This window comes from Argentina silus (genome assembly GCF_951799395.1).
Source record: "Argentina silus genome assembly, chromosome: 5".
NCBI lineage: Eukaryota > Metazoa > Chordata > Actinopteri > Argentiniformes > Argentinidae > Argentina > Argentina silus.
Genome location: NC_139659.1, coordinates 16,492,079 through 16,514,321, shown reverse-complemented (window position 1 = coordinate 16,514,321; position 22,243 = coordinate 16,492,079). Strand labels below are relative to the sequence as shown.

Below are 22,243 nucleotides of genomic sequence, written 5' to 3'. Positions count from 1 at the left end.
GAGAGAGAGAGAGGGGGGGGGGGGGGGGAAAGAGAGAGAGGGGGGGGAGGAGAGAAGGAGGGTGTTACCCAGTTGCTCTCTGCCTCTCTCTCACTGTGTTGTTTGGCCAGCCCTTTCTCTGAACACCTCGTGGGGTGAACAACAAAAGAACAGCTGAGCCTGTCTGGACCCTCACCACACACACACACACACACACACACACACACACACACACACACACACACACACGCACAGAGCAGATTCTCACATGAATCCCACAGTCCCGTTCAAAAAGAAGGGCAATAGTGGGGGGGGGGGGGGGGGCAAAAAGGGGCATAAGGTAGCAAAAGCGGGCTAGAGTGGGGTCTGTGTGAAAGGGCAGAGGGAAAATCACCCACTGAGCATGAGACAGGGGGGCAAGAAAAAGATCGATCCTCAAGACGCAGCGTTCAGAGTAAACAGGAGAGATAATCATCCACAGATTCAACTACAGTCTACGGTTCTAACAAATCCTTTTCTTCCTTTACTCCAGCATTGCTTTTGGCACTTATTCTTACGGAGTTTTACTTGCAAAGACGTATCATGTATAGTTGATCCACTTACTTGTATTCATGGCTAATGTACTTATTGTAAGTTGCTCTGGATGAGAGTGTCTGCTTAATGACTAAAATGTAAATGTAACCAAATATTCCAGGTATGATAACCTTATATCTTAACAAAGCATACATTCATAGTCAGTTACACACACACGCACACACACACACACACACACACACACACACACACACTGCCAGAGTCTTCACTCTTCACACGTCAGGTGATTAGCGCTCACACCTCCAGGCACGCCACGCCCCTCCTTTTACTAATCCAACAAAACACACACACACACACACACACACACACACACACACACACACACACACACACACACACACACACACACACACACACACACACACACACACACACACACACACACACACACTCACACACACACACACACACGCACACGCACACTCACTCTCAAAACCTCACAATTGGGACAAATTCCACCAGCATAAGACTTTTTGTGGGTTACAATTTAAGAGGATTAACTGAGCTATTACCAAGATTACATCAAGTCTGCTAGAGTGCCCACACAAGAGTTAACTGCAATTAAACGCTGTAACTTCCTCAATGTTGTCAGGTCACATACAAAGAGAGTCCTGCACCTTCTAAATTGCGCAGAGTCATTTTAAAAACATGGGTACATTAAACACAAATGATGTAGCGCTCCTCTGTAAAAGGAGAGTGATGGAAGCCTGTGAATGAAGCAAGACGTTTTTCAACTTTTTATAATCACTTTTTGCGGTCACTTTCTGTGACCAAAGAGAAAAATAATTTGGGCACCATTAGACTCACAAAATATTTTTCCCAAATGTGTTAGACTTTAGGCCTACTCCATTAGGCTACACTCCTACAGATGCATCCGTAACCAGAATGAAAAGTCACCGGGACCTGTAGTGCTTATTTGATCAGCTTATCAGTCTTGCTTCTTAGAGCTTTGTATTGATTTCTCAAAATATTATTCCCAAATTCATAAGGCTATATGCCGACTGCATTAGGCTACACTCCTAGCTCTCCACTTTGCACCCTGTTATGACGTGTTTAATGATGAATCGCTGTCACCTCTAAACTCCTAAACAATCTCAAGACGCATCTTTCACCATAGTTTTGCAATCAGTGTCATTTCGTAAATGTCCCATCTGTATGGCAAGACCCATCATTCCCCTAAGTTTAATACAAATTGTCCCAGTGGTGTCTGAGAAAAAGCTTGTGACAGAGACCGAATCATAGTCCGCTCTCCAATTTCATCGGTGTGAGACAATAAGAGGCCATCTGTATCGTATTAAGGGGAACTTGGTGAGATGTATGTATTTATCCAAACAAGAGTTATAGATATGTGGTCCAAATGGTGGGGTGGTATATAACCCAAGGAAGGAGAACCACAACAACAACAACAACCAAAAACAACAACAACAACAACTGCCAAGACCTGATGGTGGGGAAGAACAACACGTTTAACCAAATGGGCTCTCCTTCCTCTCTCCCCCTGTTCTGGCCACCTGTCACAGCAGAGAGAAGAGTGTGAGATATTCATTTTCATTAGGTTTTCACATCTGGACCTACAGCACGAACTACGGGAAATTAAGCTTTTTTTGAACATCACTCAGAGTTCCCTTCAACCCCAAGCATAGGGAAGAGTGTGTAGGGAGGGTCTGTGGAGGTGGAGTCCTACCCTGGCCGTAGGTTCTGTCTCTCGTGGTTTGTGCCGTGCCCTGGATCACATGTGACAAGTCTAACTCCTCAGGAGCACGAGTGCATGGAAAGAGATGTGAACGGGTCAGCGCACCTCACACACCCCCTCTGAGCTCCATCAAACGCCCAGCGGGGAGCCACCATGCCCTGCTCAGGCAGCCTCCAAGACCCTGAGAGGTGGGGGGTTCAGGGGGCGAGGGGCCCTGCAGGTGGGGGTCAGTGATGGGGGTTTGGTAGACAAAAGGGTTATAATTGGGAGTGGGATGGTTGAGGGGATCTGGGGTTCTGGTTAAATGAACCCTTTCTCTCCTGAACTCCCCCGTTACCCCAACATGAATCCTGATTCCCTCTGAGGTTTTCGAGCAACGAACCGCAGCGCTGACAACCTCTGCCTACACAGGCCTCGGTGGAGTAGAGTTCACAATCTATCAGCACCTTGACAGTTTCCTAATCACGCTCTGGTATGTTTGCCTACCAAAACACAGACTGAGACCGAGTGTTTGTTTGGACATGCAAAGCAACAGTTCAATCAACAGTATGACTCATTCAGTCTCTCTTTCAAGGTGTGTTATCCATCCCCACTAATATGACCATTAAAATAAACGTACCAATGTTCCAATAAAGCACCGTGAAAATAAGCCGTGTTTCTCTAACAGTCAAGATTAGAAGGGAAAAACGCTGAGGAGAAAACACCTTTCATCGCACTGCAAGACAGATTGGGAGGATAACGACAAACATTCACCGCTGAAGCGTGAAACTAGAAGCCGTGGCAGGAGCACAGATGATGGAATTACAATGGCCAGTGATGGAATGCGTGTCATGAGCAATGTTCTGCTTACTCTGACCCCCGGCTCTGTGAAAAGTGGAGGATTTTCGGCAGCTCAGCGGTTAAACCTGCTGTCACAGAATCTTGGAAAGACGTTTATTACCGTGGCAACACAGCTGCCTGAAGCAGAGAGCCCAATCAGGGTGCGAGCATCGAGAAGGCGTGACATCATCTTCATCCCCAGGCCAGACAGTGAGGCTTACTTCCTCCCTCTCTGGAGGATTCATCAACATCATCATCATTTCACATATGAAAAACTGACATCTTCCTTATTGTGGAAACACACCTCTCTCTCTCTCTCTCTCTCTCTCTCTCTCTCTCTCTCTCTCTCTCTCTCTCTCTCTCTCTCTCTCTCTCTCTCTCTCTCTCTCTCTCTCTCTCTCTCTCTCTCTCTCTCTCTCTCTCTCTCTCTCAACTTCATAACATGTGCGATTATTTATAATTTGATGGCTAGCTCACAAGCAAAACTCATGTGTTACAACAAACTAAATTGTGAACATGTTGTTCATGTAAACTAAACAAGAATCATGTTCGCACTACTGTAGTCATGACAGAGGTTGTGTCAGTACATCAAGTCTAAACCTCCACCCTTTAGATATCCACAGCACCACGTCAATACAACATCCTTACGGATCAGTGTCAATAGTGGGAAGACTCCTTAGAGAGCAGAGCTGAGTCTGTCTCGTTCTACCCCGCTGCTCCCCAGCAGATCCTCGGCCCACAGGGAGAAGAAAGAGCCTGATGAATATGCAAGAGCCTCACAATGGGAGGGCAGACAGATTCCGCTGTGATTGAAGCTTTGAAGTACAGAAGAATGCTGAGCAGAAACAAACAACAAAAAAAAAAACCTTCATTCAAAAGGGGTAAAGGGCTGTCACAGCAAGGCTCTCTCGCCCTCTACGAAGGAGGGGGGGATATTGAAAGATGCTGAAAGCACAGGGCCACAATCACCTCTGTTGCAGATGAGAATGGATTAGACTCAAACCATGGAGGAAGATAACAATGTTAGCCGGTCTCACCCCTGAGAAACTGCATGTGTTCATTATAAAGGATCAACACAATAGAGGAGAATACAAAGGAGAAAAGAAAGTTTGAGTTGACAAATTTTGAAACCAACTTGTCAACTTGTCAAATGTCAAATTCACACCGCGTGTCAGTCATTTTTACAAAATGAATCAATCTGTCAATACCTGACAATCTCAGATCCAGACCAACCACCAGATCTTCATGTTTAGGCTTATTGGCATTAGAAAGCCATAAAGATACATACAGTAGGTAATAATTAAGTTGGAGGTGGGGCTGGTCTTGAATGACATGGGCCCAAGCAGGTGCTGTGAGCGGAATGCCTGCAGAAGGCTGTAAATGTCATGACGTTGGTGAAGCTCGTAAACATCTCACCTGCACACTGCTCCTGGCCAAGCAAGTTCCCCCTACGCCGAGTTTAGCTATCCAATGCAAACTCAAAGAAAACAAACATGAAACATGAAACATGAAACAGTACTACAGTATTTCAAAATCACACTGCTTTTCGAAGAAGTGGGGGATGTTTTTCCTTTGTAATCATGTGTAAAACTATTTGTGGTTAACACAATTGAAACAGTGAAAACAATGTAAGTGGTCTGTAAAACCCACATCGGATGAGGATGAGAGTGGTGTGGAAGCAGCCCAGTAGAGGAGGCAGGACGAGACAGTGAGTCAGCCTCTCGAGGGGCTTCTGCAGTAAGTGGGCGATCCCTGCAGCTGTAAAACATGAAAACACCTCTGGCGTGGTCCAGACTGCTGAGAATTATGACATGTCTATGTCTGAGGGCACTTTTATGACACGGCAGGCTTAGTTTCACTTTACTGCCTTTCTAAAATATTTCTGATTGGTTTCTAGTGGTGAAATATGAGATATGAAAAGATAGATCCTCTGTGAGGCTTTCTATCTCTAGAAATAGGGTGATATTGTACTCTGTACATTGTTCTTAATGTATTTGATGTGCATGGAAGAGGAGCTTGTGTTTAGGAGGAAAAGATTGCAACATTTGCCTTGCATTTGTTTAGTCATCAATTTGTTTTTTGAGGAATGCGTGGATTCCCAGAAAAGGGAGGGAGAGAGGAAGAGTAGAAAGAGGAAATTATTTCACGTGTGAGATTCTAGTCATTCTGTCCACTGCAAACACTGACTAAGTGTTCCACAGGATGAACTCCTCATTTCTCAATCATCAAATGTCTCCTATGCCAGAGTCTCTTGTGACCACAAAAGTTCACTGGTTTCACATCCACAAAGCGACATTTGCTCATGCACTATAATGTTCTGAACACCACAAGTGCTTGAAAAATACCCCTAAAAATGCTGTTGTGCACAAATACTGCATCAATGTACTGGACAATCCTTTACCGAGCAACTGACAATACAGAAAACAATTGTTTTTGTGTAGAATTAAGTAGCCTGCAGCATTACAGACAAACAAACATGCTCTCAATCTCTATGGATATCACTTCTTCAGCATTGAGTCTGTGTGAAAGGCTGTTATTCTAGTAATGCGCTAGGCCTTTTCACTCCAACTATTAAACACTGCACCTGAAACACCCCTGCTGCTCAGCTTTCACCCGTGGGCACACCTTGGTTACAAAACAGCCACACAACCCTAGAGATGGATTTCATGTCAAAAGTGTCACACTTTGGCTGCTTGCTGCACTAAAGAAAGGGCTCTGTGATTTTCCATGACCAAGGCAACTCTAGGCACTGGCCAAGAACAGCATAAATCTCTCTGTCTCTCTTTATTTCCCTTCTACTCTCTCTCTCTCTCTCTCTCTCTCTCTCTCTCTGTCTCTCTCTCTCTCTCTCTCTCTCCGTCTCTCTCTCTCTCTCTCTCTCTCTCTCTCTCTCTCTCTCTCTCTCTCTCTCTCCCCTCTCTCTCTCTCTCTCTCTCTCTCTCTCTCTCTCTCTCTCTCTCTCTCTCCGTCTCTCTCTCTCTCTCTCTCTCTCTCCCTCTAGCCCCCTCCCTCTAATGAGAAGGCCTCCTTGTTTGTGTCAGCAGCGTCCTGCCAGGGTGTCATACCTCCGTTTCCTCACTCAACAGCCCAGCTCCCATTCAACCAACGAACACCTGATCACTCTCCCCTGGCTGGCGCCTTACATAACAGGTAAGGTGTATTTCTGGGTGTACATACAATTACCAAAGAAAATCTTACCATAACAATAACAACGCAGAGCACCCTGGGTAAAATCATGTCAGAACTGTAACACTGAGTGACGTCTCTAGTAATGAGCAATAAGAACTTCGGAATGTATTGTACGTTGAAATGAACCTGAGCATTCTGAGAGAGAACAGGGCACATTTACAGTAGAGTACAAAGGGTTTATTTAGCTGAGTAAAACCATGCTCTTAATCACAACAAGAGAACGGAAGAGAGAATGAAATAGGACTCTTTAATACTGTTGTTCAGTTTCAAACTCATATCTGCTCATAAAAATGCTTGCAATACACTTGTGATATCAGTGCACACCACAGTAAAAAGTGAGATATTGCAAGTGAGCTAGCTAGCGTTTGTGTAGCGGTGCTAATGGTTTGGAGAGCCCAGCAGTGTGCAGGCTGGTGTGGCCAGACTGTAGCTGTCGGTTCACACTAACCCTTTCATTAAACACAGAAACACGGTGGAACAGAGGAGCTGTTGTTCCAGACGCTTGTAAAACAATATTGCAAAAAAAAAAAAGAATCATTGCAGCACTTGAGCAATCAACACTCGCAGCACGCCCTCCACCAGCTTTAAAACTTGCCACAGAAAACTTGGCTGTGGAGCCAGGACACAAGACAGGGGGAGCCCTTTCTTAACCAAACAGTCCCCTTTGCACTAATAGAAAAGTCCCCAAACTCTCCATAAGTAAATATTTGCACTGTGGCTGAGAGCAGGTGCTTTCAATTAAAAACAGAAAAATTAGAAGAGATTTTCATAACGTGGTCTGAAAGTTGGGTTATGACCATGTGGGTGAGGAAGTGATGAGGAAAGCGGTGGCCTGCCGGCCAAGTCAACCAGGGGCTCTTAATGAAGGGCTTGTTCCTAGTGTCTGCGCTCTGTTTGATCGGACACTGTCAACCAAAGGGTCTAATTAAGGTGGCTCTGCTGACGGTCAGGCAGAGCTGAGCCGAGCTGACAGCAGGGGTCACTACGCTGGCCCACAAACCCCCTGTGACCCCCACACCTGCCTGGCTGCATTAGCCCCCGATGTGTCCGACTCGTGTAGACACCCAGATTCTGAGGCACAGACACCGACACATCTCTATACTACTGACACATACTGTACACACACACACTCATGCACAAATATGTACGCACCTACGCACACACACACACACAGAAGGTTTACTAGACAGGTACATGTCACCCTAGCCACCAACGACCTCGTAACAGTCATGAATAGATAGAGGAGGAAAAAACTGTAAAAACTGTCAAATGCTTCGTATTGATATTGATGCTGAATACTCTTTTGCACAAAAACACACACCTGGGTATTTTAACACCAAAAGTGTGCCTGTCAGGGAGAGACATGTTTGTCTCTGCTGTTTGGGTTGTTGTGGTGCTGGTGTAAAAAGCCTTGACACATTACATAACATGAGCCCGGTGCGGGTTGTTGAGGGGCTGTGGGGTTCTCTGTGAGTGAGTGCGTCAAGAGTTCATGCCTTTCTTGCCATATTCACACAGCAAAAACAAAGAGATCACACAGCCCACCGCTACCGCGAGCACTAACGAGGCTGATCGCTACAGAGTGGCGCCACCTGTCTCCCTCCTCCAATTAGGGCTTACAACAACCAAGGTGCTAATTAACCAGTGGAGAGGTCAGAAGAGGGGAATCGTAAAAACAATAGAGACGGGGAAAATGTCCAGCAATGGGGGGAGAGGGGGGTGAGTGTTAGGGGGAGACAGAGAGCCAGAGAAAGGAGTATGAGACACCTGTGTCTTCATTTACAGCCTGGGCAAATGCAGTAGGAAGTTCAGCTAACACGGAGAAGTCCTTATTGGTGTCTTTGTGGAAGAGCAGGTCGAAGGAACCAGTGAGAGATAGGAGGAGAGGAAGAGGAGGGAAGAGAAGAGGAGGAGGAAGGGAAGAAGAGGGTTAGGACGAGCAGGGTTCGGCTGCCCAGTTGGAAGAGGAGAGAGGCGCCCAGAAGGGCTGGGTGCTCGAGAGTTCACAGAAGCTGTAATTATGGGAAAAAGGGGGGTGTATTTACAATATCACACTCTCCCTAACAAGCACTAATTGCATGTGTGCATTGAGCGCGTGTAGGAATGTCTGAGCACCAGAGTGCAGGAGGAGTTCACTCCAGAGTTTGGTCAACGGGACGACGTGGTTTGTGTCAAATCTGTCAAAAACAATATGCACACGAAACTACGGAGCTGAGGTAATTGGGACACCCTGATAAATGAGAGAAAATGTGGCTGGATTATAAACACTAAATTAATAATAAGTTTACATAACAGTATTTACGCCGAAAATAACTTATAATGAGGGAGAGAGCGTCTCTGAGAGACAGGGGGGTCATGTTTTCTGCTGATGCTTTAATTAACAGTGTGTGTGTGTGTGTGTGTGTCTGTACGTACTTGTGTGTCTGCATGAGTGCGTGTGACAAAGACAGAGAGAGAGAGAGAGAGAGATAGAGAGAGAAGTCTTACCCTCTGCCCTCAAACAAAGAGGGCACACAACCCCTTGTGCTCCATTAGATGTACTGTATGATCATCCGTCACGCATGGCCAACCAAACATAGTCTAGTCTCTGTTATAATGTGACCCAGTATCTGTGTACCACAGAGCCCTGCTCTACAGGCCCTCCCCCAGCACTGTGCCCAGATCCCTGCCACTACCACACACCCCTCCAGCCACTCCCCCCCCCCCCTAACCCTAACCCCCCCACATACACACACTCCCCAACCTCACCAAGTATAAGCTAGTTTATTGAATCTAAAACTGCCCATTAAAGTGACCCAGTGCCTCTGTGGCTTTCACAAGGCCCTGCCTTCAGAGATCACACTCCGTAGAGTCAGTAAGAGAGACCAGTCTATATACACACTCTCTCTCCCCCAGTATCTCTCACTCACTGGTGTGGCTGACGCAGACAGGTGGGCTTTCATGGCAAATGACCTATCCATATATTCTAAAAATAGATAAATCCATTCTAGCCATTGTGATTAATTATGTTTTTATTAATTTAGTTTTATGGCTCTATAATTCAGAGGCTATTAATAGTAATGTCCACACCCTCCAGCCAAGGTGCAGCAGCTACAGTCGACCGTGGACTACCTGCTGTCCTGGGTGTGTTTGAGTGTGATGGAGAGGGAGGGGAAGCAGAGGAGGAGAATGTCCTGTGCAAATTTTCCATGTGCAGAGGAACCCCTCCCTTCGCCGAACTGCTGAAAGCTCTTTTGTGTGGGTGTGTGAGTGTATAAGGGCCACAGTGATACCATACACCTAGTCAAGTAGCCTCCTTGTCCAGTCGCTCCATTTTTTCCCTCTCCTTTCTATACTTCGGTCCCTCACTCCCTTGTTCCTAGTTGTGTATATGGGGGGGGGGGGGGGGGGGGGGTAGGGTTGGGGGGGATGTATACCTTCAGCCTGGCTCTTAGTCACCTACCCAGGGGAAAAGGGAGAACCCATGACCCATGACACTTAAGCAAAATACACCATCACAACACATTACTCTCTGAGAGGAAATATATACAGTAGGGAAAGAGTGTAGTGAGAGAGGAGGAAGGGAGTCAGTCAGACAGACAGAGACAGACAGACAGACAGACAGACAGACAGACAGACAGACACTCACTGAGACAGAAGGCAATGGAAGAGAGAGACAAAGAGGGGGATGAAAAAGGAGAAGTATTTTTAGCCCCTACCACACATGACTGACTGTCACTAGCTAAAATAATGATGTGCCATAAGGTGTTCGCCTGTTTTCCACACAGGCCAAACCACATACTAGAGGCACACAGCTCTTGTTGCTTTGACTCCAGACAAACACTTTGTCACAACAACAGCTAGAACGAGGACAAGGTGAGGAAGAGAGGTGTTTAGGGCGTGTTTGTCTACTTCATTCTCTATCACTCTCTCTCTCTCGCTGTCACTCACTCCATCTCTCTCCACCCCCCCCTCTCTCCACCCCCCCCCCTCTCTCCACCCCCCCCCCCTCTCTCCACCCCCCCCCCCCCCTCTCTCCACCCCCTCCTCTCTCAACAGTAGTCAAGTCACAGTTGTCCACCGTCACTCCGCCTCTGATGTGCACTTGTCACCCTTCTCTTCTCACAGAACTGTGGTGACTCTCAGAGCTCACCTGCGTGACCACATACAGATCACAGATACCACACACACACACACACACACACACACACACACACACACACACACACACACACACACACACACTCCCTTATCACTGTCTGTCTGATGGTCTGTATCCCTACAATAATAAATAGAGATGGGTAATAAAGATAAGCCGTAATCGCCTGACGGATGGTCATGTTGTTTCTGAATGGACACACACACACAAACACACACACACACACACACACACACACACACACACACACACACACACTAGTGTACGATACGTTCCACTGAGGTCAGAGTCCTGACTCTTCCCAGCTCTTCCCAGGCTCTCTCTCTCTCAGCAGAGCAGAACGTTCCGGACATCTCTCGGTTCCTCCAGGCCATTAGATACTGACACAGATACAGACTCACTCAGACCCAGCAGTCCAGCTGCTGCTCTACTGAACTCTACTTGGCTGTGTTCTCACAGAATGAACCACACAGATTAACAGACTGAATCACTTTCTACCCCCCAAATCCACCATTATTAATGTCCTGTAATTCTACCTGTTGCTTATCCTCTAGTGGTTAACTTACACCAACTCCTTGGACCTTGTAAACGCAGGTGAGGTTTTTCTATCACACCCCCCCACCCCCCCCCCCCTCCTCTCCGAGCCTGCCCTGCTCTGAGAACCGTCTGAGTGCTAAACCATCTGCTCCAGTGTCTGATGGGAAACCCATGGACCTTGCAGTCCTGGCAGGGAAACCCTGTGTCTGGTCTGCTGGCTGACCGAGGGCTCATTTGTCAATCAGGCGGCGGTTTCCTTAATTAGGAGAAACACTCTAACAGTTTGGGTCGAGCCCCAGCAGCCCCACATGACTCAGTGGAGAAGACAAGCTGTTTTACTCTTTCTCTATCTACTATGATATAAAAAGGCTTTAGATGACAACACAAAAATCAATAACTATCTGTATGTTTAACACTCATACCATTTACTCTAGTAAAAGTAGATGTAGTAGTATAGTAGTATACGATAGTAGTATAGTAGTACTGTAGAGTATGTAGTAGTATAGTTTATAACAAACTAGTATAGTTTACTTTGTATAGTTTTACTTAGTTTACTTAAAATGGGAACATCCCTTGAAAAAACAATATTCCCTTTTGTCAACACCCAAACGTCTTCACTGTATTAACAGTGTTCACAACCAATGTCTCCAAACATCTGTCCTTCCCTCGGCTGATCCAGCCCGACATAGTGAGCACATGGTGGAAAAACTGAACACCTATTCTCTAGTGTGTCTGTTAATAAAACAATGTCAGCAGCTCAGGAACAAATGTTTGGCAACAATTACAACGTCATACCTCAGATGATGTAGGCATGTTATTTTTATTTATTTAAAAAAAAAAATGTAATAGCTCACAATTAAGGGCTGGTACAGTATTAGCAAGACAGACACAATAAAGCCTTGCAACAACAGGGATAGTAGACTAACTGGTATAGACTGGTATGTTGCACATTTGATTTATTTCGGGAGGAAATTATTGTTACGTAACCAAGCAATGCTTTACAGTAATACATGCTCGACACCTTGTGAAATATGGTCTATTCATAGTCTCAGTTTAAAAGGAACGTAAGGGACTTGAGGGAGAGCGGGACTTGATGTTTCTGATCAAGTATGTGTTTGAGAAGAGAGACGTGTGACACATATGAATGCTGAAATGAACAATAGTTTGTTTTAGCCCTTCACATCTGTCTGAGATTATGGAGCACTTTGGACATAATTCATGTGCAGTGAAGTGGAAACCCGAACAAGGATAGTAATCACTGAAGTCCAGGGGTTCCTTACTCCTCAGAAAACATCATATAGACAATCCTCTCTGATCCTCTGCACTAAGATGGCCTAATCAAACAAATATGTTCTGAATGCAGGTATTGCTGTATTTTTTTATTATTCTTTTTTTTACAAGGGATAGAAAAAGTCATACAGAGTCATCATCATTCTTTATCAGTCAGAAATAATCTAAACAAAATCCAGAGGAGAGAACACCATGACCTAAGAAGTAAGATATGTTACAGAAGCCCAGCAAGCTTTGACTATACCGTATATCACCCCTGGACTGTGTGGCATGAAAATATGATACTTCCATGACATTAAGTGGAGAAAACATGATTTAATCACAAACTCTTATTTTATCAGATAAGAATCTAGCTGAGTCAGAAACGCAGCCAATGACACACATGCAGGCACCCACGGGCAAACACACGCATGCATGCTGTGCACGCACCCGCACACACACACACACACACACACACACACACACACACACACACACACACACACACACACACACACACACACACAGGCAAGCAGCCAGATAGCGTAGACGACTAACCGAAGGAGCGTAATAAGCTTCTTGTGTTACCAGACCCTCTGTACTTTACAGTACGTAGACATGAGAAGCAGATTAAACTATCAACTGAATTAAGGAGGTCTCTGCCGGGTGCCTAGATTTTCAAGATAACATTTACTGATTTGCTACTTGAGATAAAGGGACCATTGATACCCATAATGACTGTTTATTCAGAGAACGCTGCTGACATCTGAACTTGTGTATGTTACTATGATATCAGTTACTGTCTATATGGCATCAAAGATGACCTCTTTGTTATTCTTAACCCACAGAGGAATCCTCCCGTTTCGCTTCAAAATTATGAAAACTCTCAACAACGTACAGTTGTATGGAGCATTAACATTTGGGATGAGTAGCATTTTTTTTAACAAAAGTAGTTGATGAGTCCCGTAAACCACTTTCTCTATATTGTTCAGTACATGCAGACTATCTACACCATGATGGTAAAGTTCAGCAGCATTCCGCATGTGATGGTATGTTGGTCTCCTCCTTGGGGAGCATAATGCATTAGAGATGAAGCTATCAGTAGCTTTCCCCCCTGACGTTGTTGTTTGCTCCCTTCCAATGACAGCTTCAATGAAAACACAGGAAGTGGGTTGTGGAGGGCGATGGAGTTCAGATCGATGTCTCTGTCTGAGCAGGGTGATGCCTCTACCCCCCTCCCCGGCTCAACCCTCTCCCATCCCCGTTCCCCCCCGTCCCCCGTCCCCGTCAAGACTTTCTGCTGCTAATGTATCTGAGTACACCCCCCATCCCAGTTTGTTTCAAAGCAGTCGATAAGTACTGGAAACGCTATCCATCTCTGAAACATCACTCCTTCATTTACTGTAAGAGCGCATCACTGCGGCCACCACGACCCACACTGCTGACAGCGAGGAACACAACACCAGCCAGGCTAGAGAGAGCGTGGTCTGAGATGGTCAGATACCACCCACAGATCTCATATATTTCAATAGAATAGACTTTGTGTCTGTATTCAGTTTTTAGACACTTTTTATATTTCATCTGAAATCAAGATATTGCTGAATATTGCGGTCAGTCAGTCTTGCAAAACAACATTTTTCAAAACAAAACTGCTGATTACCGACTGAGGTAATTTACTGTTACTGAGGTAACAGGTTGTTTGAATTTGGTTTATTTGACTCCTTTAAGACTGGGAAAGTCATTATATTATCATGGAAATCTTCCTCTTTTCACTAATTTTCAGAGAGTAGAGACATACCATTGCAGTGCTCTTGAAGGTATTTCAGATGGATTAAATAGAATAATCAGCCAAAGGCCCGAGGCAGTCTAACAACAAACAAAGCCAAACTCTGCAGAGCTTAACAGCTGACTCTTGTTGCTCTTTGGCAATTCATTGATCAATGATACAAAAGTACTGTTTAAATACAGTATAACCGTTACACTAGATACAACCACATATGTTTTTTCCATTTAAGAACACGAGCCACAAGTGAGCCTATGACAACAGCCCAACCATTTCCCTGTGGCAGTGTGAATGCATGGTGTCCTGTGTACACTGTTTACAGAGCCGGTGTAATCATTCTGTCAGAGACAGTCAGTGCTACTAAATCAAACTGGCTCTCTGAGTGAGGGGCAGAAGGAGAGAGACAGGAGAGACTGGAGCATCAGGCCTTTCCAGGCCTTCCAGGCCTTTCCGGGCCTCAGGCTGATCTGTGTCAGAATAGCCAGATTAACTAGGAAATAAAACAACCATAAATCATAAATTCTATAAATCATTGGTGGTTGTCATCAGGTTACTTCACAACCGTTTCTACCTCTTCTTTCACAACACAGGTTCTACTGTGATGCGGTGAATTCCTCAGGCCTGAATGTCATGAAAATGCTTAGTTTCATTCTGTTACAAGACAGACACATTGAAATCTTCCAGTCTATCCCTTGTTACAATGATTTGTCATAACACATGCCACAGCGAGACACAAGCAGAGGAAAGACTGTATCTAAATATTTTCTCTCTCTGAAACTCTGATCAATCTCAATTATCCAACCAAAAGATTGAATTTGAATCCTGCCAGCAAGTTGTTGTTGCTGGCAGGATTCAAATTCAATCTCCAATTCCATGACTTTGTTCAATTCCCTTGTCAATCTAACCTCTCTTACCCCTTCCCTGAGAGATCATAATCCAATACAGAACCACTTATCATATGATGTCATCCATCTCCTGCACAAATCTAATCCCGACACCTCTCCATTGAACTTCACCTCCTTTTACCTCCGATGTTGGCTTGCCGTTCTCCTATCGAAACCACTTGATTTGGTACATGAGGATGCTTGGAGTCAGGAATACTCATAAATCCACTCTGATTCCATGGAAAAGTTTTTTGCATTCCTGTAAATAATTGTGTTCTGTTGTTCTCTGCCCTCCTGACTGGGGCTGCTGGCTGTGAAGCCTGGAAACCTGTTGGCATGAGTGTCTCATTAATGTCTCTCCAGGACCATGCTGCTCTCCAACATGAGGAGGTCACAGTGTCCTAGCTCCACCGTGTTTCAACAGCCCTCGTACACAGGTCAATTAGCAGATCTTACACCTACCGTATCTAGGGATAAGGAGTGTGGGGGTGGGGGGTGGGGGGGGGGAGACCACGAAGGAGATGGAGATGATACAAGCAGCGAAAGGCGATGTTGAGGGATAGGACACCGTTACAAATGCTCAACAGACTATCCTGGGTAATTACGGGAACAAATGGACCAAAGTTCTCCTCACTCCATCAGTCACAATCGTTTGCCGGAGACATCAGAGAAAGGTGAACGCTGCCATGGGCGATCGAGTGTTTCCTGTGTTGTCATCAATAACATCAAACCGACGGTAACATCATTGAAGCAGCACAAGGACATACAGTACCGCACAAGCACATGTGGACACACATGGACCCAAGGTGTGTGAACTTTGTACAGTGAGCAATTTCACTCCTTTGGTTATGGCTCTTCCACTGGTACATGATCTATCAATTAGACAACTGAAAGCCATTGCTTTAGAAATGTGTGGACAGTCAACAGTTTTGGGTATGAGTAGCAACTATTCAATGGTTACATACTGTATATACAGTAACTACCTGAAATCCTTTTTTTAACCCAGGTCTTTTAATTTCGGGAAAAGTTATTCAGCTGTTCTGTTGAAGCAGGGCTGCAGCAACACGTACAAATGAGCGAGTTAGAGCTTATGTAAAAATAACAGGGAAAATATAACCCAACCACATCCAGCCAGCCAGCCAGCCAGCCAACCATCCAGCCAGCCAGCCTGCCAGCCAGCCAGCTTAGCGCTGCAGAAACCTGTACGGTAATTGAATGTTCCTGTAGGCATCAGAGAACGTCTGTGTGGCTCATAAATCTGACCAAACCATATGGGGAGGATGGCAGGCTAGGTGGCCACAGGTGCCAAGTGGCAACCTGTTGGCAGGGCTTGGCCCCCATGGGTACAGTAAAACTTTGTGCAGGTCACAGCACACACACACACATAGACACACACAGACACACACACACACACACCGTATAGACCATTAAAACAGCAAGACCGAAAATCGAGCAAAACAGCTAGGCACTGAAGGGGGCTGTTTTTTGTAAGTTACAATCATTCTCATTCAGGTTAAAACACCCAACATAGTATATGCAAACGTAAGTGTCTCTCTCTCTCTCTCTCTCTCTCTCTCTCTCTCTCTCTCTCTCTCTCTCTCTCTCTCTCTCTCTCTCTCTCTCTCTCTCTCTCTCTCTCTCTCTCTCTCTCTCTCTCTCTCTCTCTCTCTCTCTCTCTCTCTCTCTCTCTCTCTCTCTCTCTCTCAGAAAGTCATGAGGGTCTGACCAGCTGTGTCTTGTGTCCTGTAATCAACACTCTCTAATCAGACTCTCTAGTCTCCCTATGCCCACCCTCAGAGTACTAGGCCTACAGGGCTGCCAAGGGTTGCAACGTGCGCCTCTGCCCATCCCTGGTGGGAGGGCACTGCCAGCTCTGGTAACTGGAGAGCAGAGAGGAACGAAACAGCTGCTGTCAGTCTCCCCTGCATCTGCCACAACTGTGATCTCATCGAACAAAGCTAAATCACACACTCCGACTGGGAGCCCAGTCACACTCCTGCCTTTGTCCCCTCTCTCTCTCTCTCTCTCTCTCCCTCTCTCTTTCTGGTATTTCTCTCAGTCTTCAACCTCACTATTGGTTCGTAGGTCAGGAGTCTTGCACCTCCCTCCCCTCCTTCCCTACCTGGCGGTAAGTGTGTCTTCAGCTGGACCACTGCCAAGCACGGTTAAAATCACTCCAATCACATTCCTCCAAAACCCTTCACAGTTCAGTCTGTGTGAGGCTTCGACTTCAGCGCTGAAATCACCACACCGTTCAGCCTAACCCCCCCACTCTCTCTAATCCCATTCACATATCCCCCGGTCCACCCTCACACTCCCTCAATGAAGTGGTGACAGCTTCTTTTGACAGCACACCTGAACATAGCTCCCTGCACAGCTCTTTCTCTCTCTCTCTCTCTCTCTCTCTCTCTCTCTCTCTCTCTAGCACAAAACAACAAACAGCACTTACAGTACTGTATCCGCCGCTCAGAAACACAAACACCACCAGAGGCCCCCCCCCCCCCCCCCCCCCGACACACACACACACACACACACTTTCTCTTCTAAAGATACAAACACAACATTATTAGGGTAAAACACAGGATACTGTATAGCCCACAGTGGTAAAAGGCTCTCATGCATATACATACAGTACATGAATGTACCCTCACACTATATTTATCAACGAAAGGTAATATTATGGATGTATTCTACCTCAGCTCTCCCCCTCCAGCAGCAGAGAGCAGAGCCCAGGCCACTGGGCCCCCTATGCAAACAGCAGCCACAGCATCACATAAACACAGTTAGTGAGTAATTCTGACTATCACCTTACAGTCTGACAAGAGGATTAACAGCCCCTGCTCAGCTCCACACACACCCACACACACACACCCACACATTTTTAAGGAACACGTTTGTGTGTATGTGTGTGTGTGTGTGTGTGTGTGTGTGTGTGTGTGTGTGTGCGTGCATGCGTGCGTGCGTGCGTTCGAGTGTGCGCACATCTGCCCAACGAATGTCAATGTAGTTTCACAGAGACAGTTAATTCTGCCACAGCAGCTGTTCTGTTTTTATCATTTTCTCTGTTATGATTTGACAATCACTTTGAGGGAGCTTATGCAAATAAGCATTTGTATGAAGAAAGAAATGATTCACACAAGTTTCAACTCCTTTGGTGTCATGTAGTCCATTAGTGCTACATTCAGAATGGAGAAATGTCACAGAAACAGATGAGTCACAGATTTGACAGGGCTTCCTCTGCCTGAATTTGTATTGACTCCAGGGACCGATATATGAGAGGGTTTATCATCCATCACTGTGTTTGCACTTCTTCAACAACCAATAGGCAAATAGAACACACTACCTTGCTGGACCTAGGCCAAACGTCATGACCCAATATCTGACAAGGGTGTGGTTTTGGTTAGCTGTTATTGTTTCACCTGCATGCTAAGCCTTTTTCATCATCGCTTGAAAGTTTAAGGTACTGTATTGTCCCAGACAATTAGTTAGAGATGAAGTATAAATTGTGGCATTCTGATTGTGCAGTAGAGTACTGTAAGGTATGGGGGAAAACCCCCTCCCAAACTTCATGGCATTGTTTTTTAATCAAAACTGACTTGAAAATCAAATCCAATTTGTTGTAGCATGCATGTGTGTCTCTGGAGTATGTAAAAGTAAAGATCCAAGGTACGGCATGCTGCCCTTTGCATGCCATTGAGAGTTGCGTGTAGGTGTGGGAGTCTGTTCACCAGACGTGCTGCCTCTGGAGGCATCAATACAGGATTAGTGACAAATCCTTCCTTTCATACGTTCTCAGTGAGATACCACTCTCTGTTGACTCTACAAGTGTTACCTGCGGCCTCAGTGTCTCCTTCCATCCATAACTGACAGACTACCTGCTGTAATTCTCCTGTGTGGTAATGTTACCGAAACGTGTTTCCTTGGAGACACCGTGAACTGAGTTTGTTTGTGTGTGTGTGTGTGTGTGTGTGTGCACGCCTGCGTGTGTGTGTGTGTGTGTGTGTGTGTGCTGTGTGTGTGTGTGTGTGCTGTGTGTGTGTGTGTGTGTGTGTGTGTGTGTGCGCGCCTGCGTGTGTGTGTGTGTGTGTGCGCGCCTGTGTGTGTGTGTGTGTGTGTGTGTGTGTGTGTGTGTGTGTGGTGATGTCAGGGCAGCAGAACCAGAGACTGGTAGAGTTGATGTAGCGGTTGTAACATCAACACTTATGCCCATGCAGGGGACTGAGGACTATGAAAACACAGTGGGGGAGAGGGCCTGCCTGGCTGCCTATGTTTATTTGACATCACAGAGGAAGAGGTTTTCTTTACAGGCTCCGGTGACTCTGCCTCCTCTCTGAAGCAGATGACTGACAGAATGATTGACTTTCTCACTGAAGTCCAGGGGCCAACTATCCACTGCTGGGGAAGAGAGATATTCGAATGAAACAAAATCTAAAAAATAGATTATCTCAATGTCCCATACCACAGAACGGTCAAAGGTCAAGTACAGTATATAAAGGCTCTGCTGTTCAGTACAGTGTATGATGTGGGGGCACATGGTGTTACCTAAAGCATAAGGCCCGCTCTGGCATTCTGCGGATAAAACGTTATACTATCCTCTCCTCACTGCAGATAACCAGTGTTGAGCACATACTGTAGGCTTCTGAGCCTGTACTCAACACAGCCATAGAGCTAGAGCACCAACACACACACTTTTTCTAAATAATCTCTTGCCTTCATATTTTTCGAAATTTCTAATTATCATCTCATTCATGGACTCCTATTGTGGTGGTAGAGTTCTATTCATGGACTCCTAATGTGGAGGTATAGTTCCATTCACACTCATCGAATGATGCTGGGATCCCTAATGAGTCACCGGCTGGTTCAGACCAAAGCAGAGCTGGACTAGTGATTTCCATGAGGCCACAGTCAGTCCCACCCAGTGAGGAGTTCAGAGTGAAATCATACATGGGCTAGGGGTAGAATTATCATTGTATTCCACATAGTTACAACATCATTCCATTGAAAACTCCTTCCTCACAGAACACAAAATCTGCTGACAGAGTTATAGGATCTTCAATCCAACAGCCTCAAAAGCCACGAGTCCTTGGCAGCGTCCTCTCTCTCTGTCTTGGTTGCTGTTCTGTTCTGCATAGAGTAACTCCTCAGATGTGCTGGCGAGGGAGCTACCTTGCATGGCTTTTAGCCCGTCCTTTGATCCTGTTCCAGATCACTGCGTTTCGCATGAGATTAAACAGAAAATAAAAACCTCACACACAACTACAGATGATGTCATTCCGCTCCCAGAGGAGTGTTCTGGGGCCCTCTCATGAGAATGAGACAGGGGAACACAGATACAACCAGAAAACACACACAGATGTAGGCACGTACACACACACGCATGCACGCACGCATGCATGCACGCACACACACACACACACACACACACACACACGCATGCACGCACGCATGCATGCACGCACACACACACACACACGTGAAACCTGAACGCAGATGTTGACATGTAAACACAACAAGTTACTACGCAAAGCAAACACAGTACTCAAACATACTCAACCGGTATGTTACGAATTTACACTATTGTCTTTACTCCATCTATAATCCCCAAACTTTCTAACTCAAACCATAACACTTGCAAAGTATTTGGAACGCAGGAACACACATCTGCCAGGTCTGTCAACACACCATAAGCGAGCCAATAACACACTCTGGTGTGAGGCAGCAGGGTCAGACTGCAGTGAGTGTGTATTCCCAGGGTGGCTCTGGCTCCGGCTCTCCACTCTCTCCAGGTCTACACTCTAACCCAGCACTCCTGGGAAACTAAGCCACGGAGGGCAACCTGAAACCCATGATGTCATCCTGGGAGAGAACGGGCTACCGACAGTCAGTGAGAAAGTGTACAAAACCCAAAATCAACATCACACAATTACGGGGGTTAATTGCATTTACAGTAGAACAGCTGGGTTGGATTAGGAAGCTCACTGATAAAGCATTTGAAGAGTGCAGAGCAGGGTAGGACCTCGACCATGGGAGTCCTGCGAAGGGATGTGGGGGAGGTGTGTGTGTATGTGTGTGTGTGTGTGTGTGTGTGCGCGTGTGTGCGTGGGGGGGGGGGGAGAAGAAAAAGTACAGTTATGGAGCTGTGGGGCCCTGCCAGGGGAGGAGGGTCAGTGTCAAGGTCTGACTGAAATTCCACATTCCATACTGTACCTCCAACTTTGTTTCAAATGTTCAAGTGAACACTTTAGTGTGATATTCCTATTTTGACAGTGAAATGAATAGCTACTTGAAATCTCTTGTGAATAAAGTGCAGGCTCCCTTCTTGACTGAAGTACACACGTTTGATACCATTCCTCATTCCATTCCATGCATTACAATGAGCCTATCCTCCGATTTCTACCTCCACCAGCCTCTCCTGGCTGACAACCCTCTGGCTCGATTTTTCCTCACCACAAATCAATTCTATTGAGTTGATAGAGAGACCATGAGCCAGTGGTTGGTGAGTGTTGGTTTGCAGGCAGAGAGCATTTCTCTGGTTCTGAGACGCACCCAGCAACACATGTGCCTGTCTGTAGAGACTGGAGAGCCGGACACAGGGTCATGGTTGTCATCGTATGGAATCCATGATGGATGCTCCCTATTCCCGGCTCCTACTCAGCTATTAGTTATCGAGGACGTGGTCCTCGTTCCGCCCAATCAGCCAACCAGAGAGCAGCTGCAGGTGCCAGAACAGGACCGTGACTCTGCAGCTTGACCTCAAATGAACTCTGACCCTCTTATCAATGTGGCCTAATCCTCCCCATATTCATCGTGGTTGTGTCTCATCCATTGCTGAGGAAACAGACACACTGTTGAGTTGTGATGTCCAGACTGAACAGAACTCTTGAAGGAAACACTCTTCTGTAACATTAACATACAGGAGTTACCTGTCAGTGATGGATGGAAGTGCTTCTGACTGTCCAGACTAAACATTGTTCAGAACTCTTGCTCTATCAGTAACAAACATCAAAACGTTTTGTGGTGGAACTGAGCGACTTTTTGCGGGGGTACACTATATATCCAGTACCTCTGACGAACACACACACACACACACACACACACACACACACACACACACACACACAAAGACATCTCCAGTACCAAATGACCATAGCAGGCCTCGCAACCTTCATGGACAGACCAGGGATCAAAGCCTCCCCAAATCCCTCTCTGATTACCCTGTGGGTCGAGTGTCAGCATCAGAGAGCAGGCGACTGGGAACGGCCCGGTCAGTAAAGCAAAACACATGACACGCGTTGGCCACGACAGAGACATCACACACAACACAGGCTATAGCCTCTACTGCTTACCACACACACACA

The 22,243-nt window shown here is 46.0% G+C and overlaps 1 protein-coding gene across 1 annotated transcript in view; it reads right to left on the bottom strand.

Annotated features, from left to right (window-relative positions):
* bmpr1bb (bone morphogenetic protein receptor, type IBb) overlaps positions 1-22,243 on the bottom strand; it is a 54,286-nt gene that overhangs the window by 19,438 nt on the left and 12,605 nt on the right. The window lies entirely within an intron of this gene.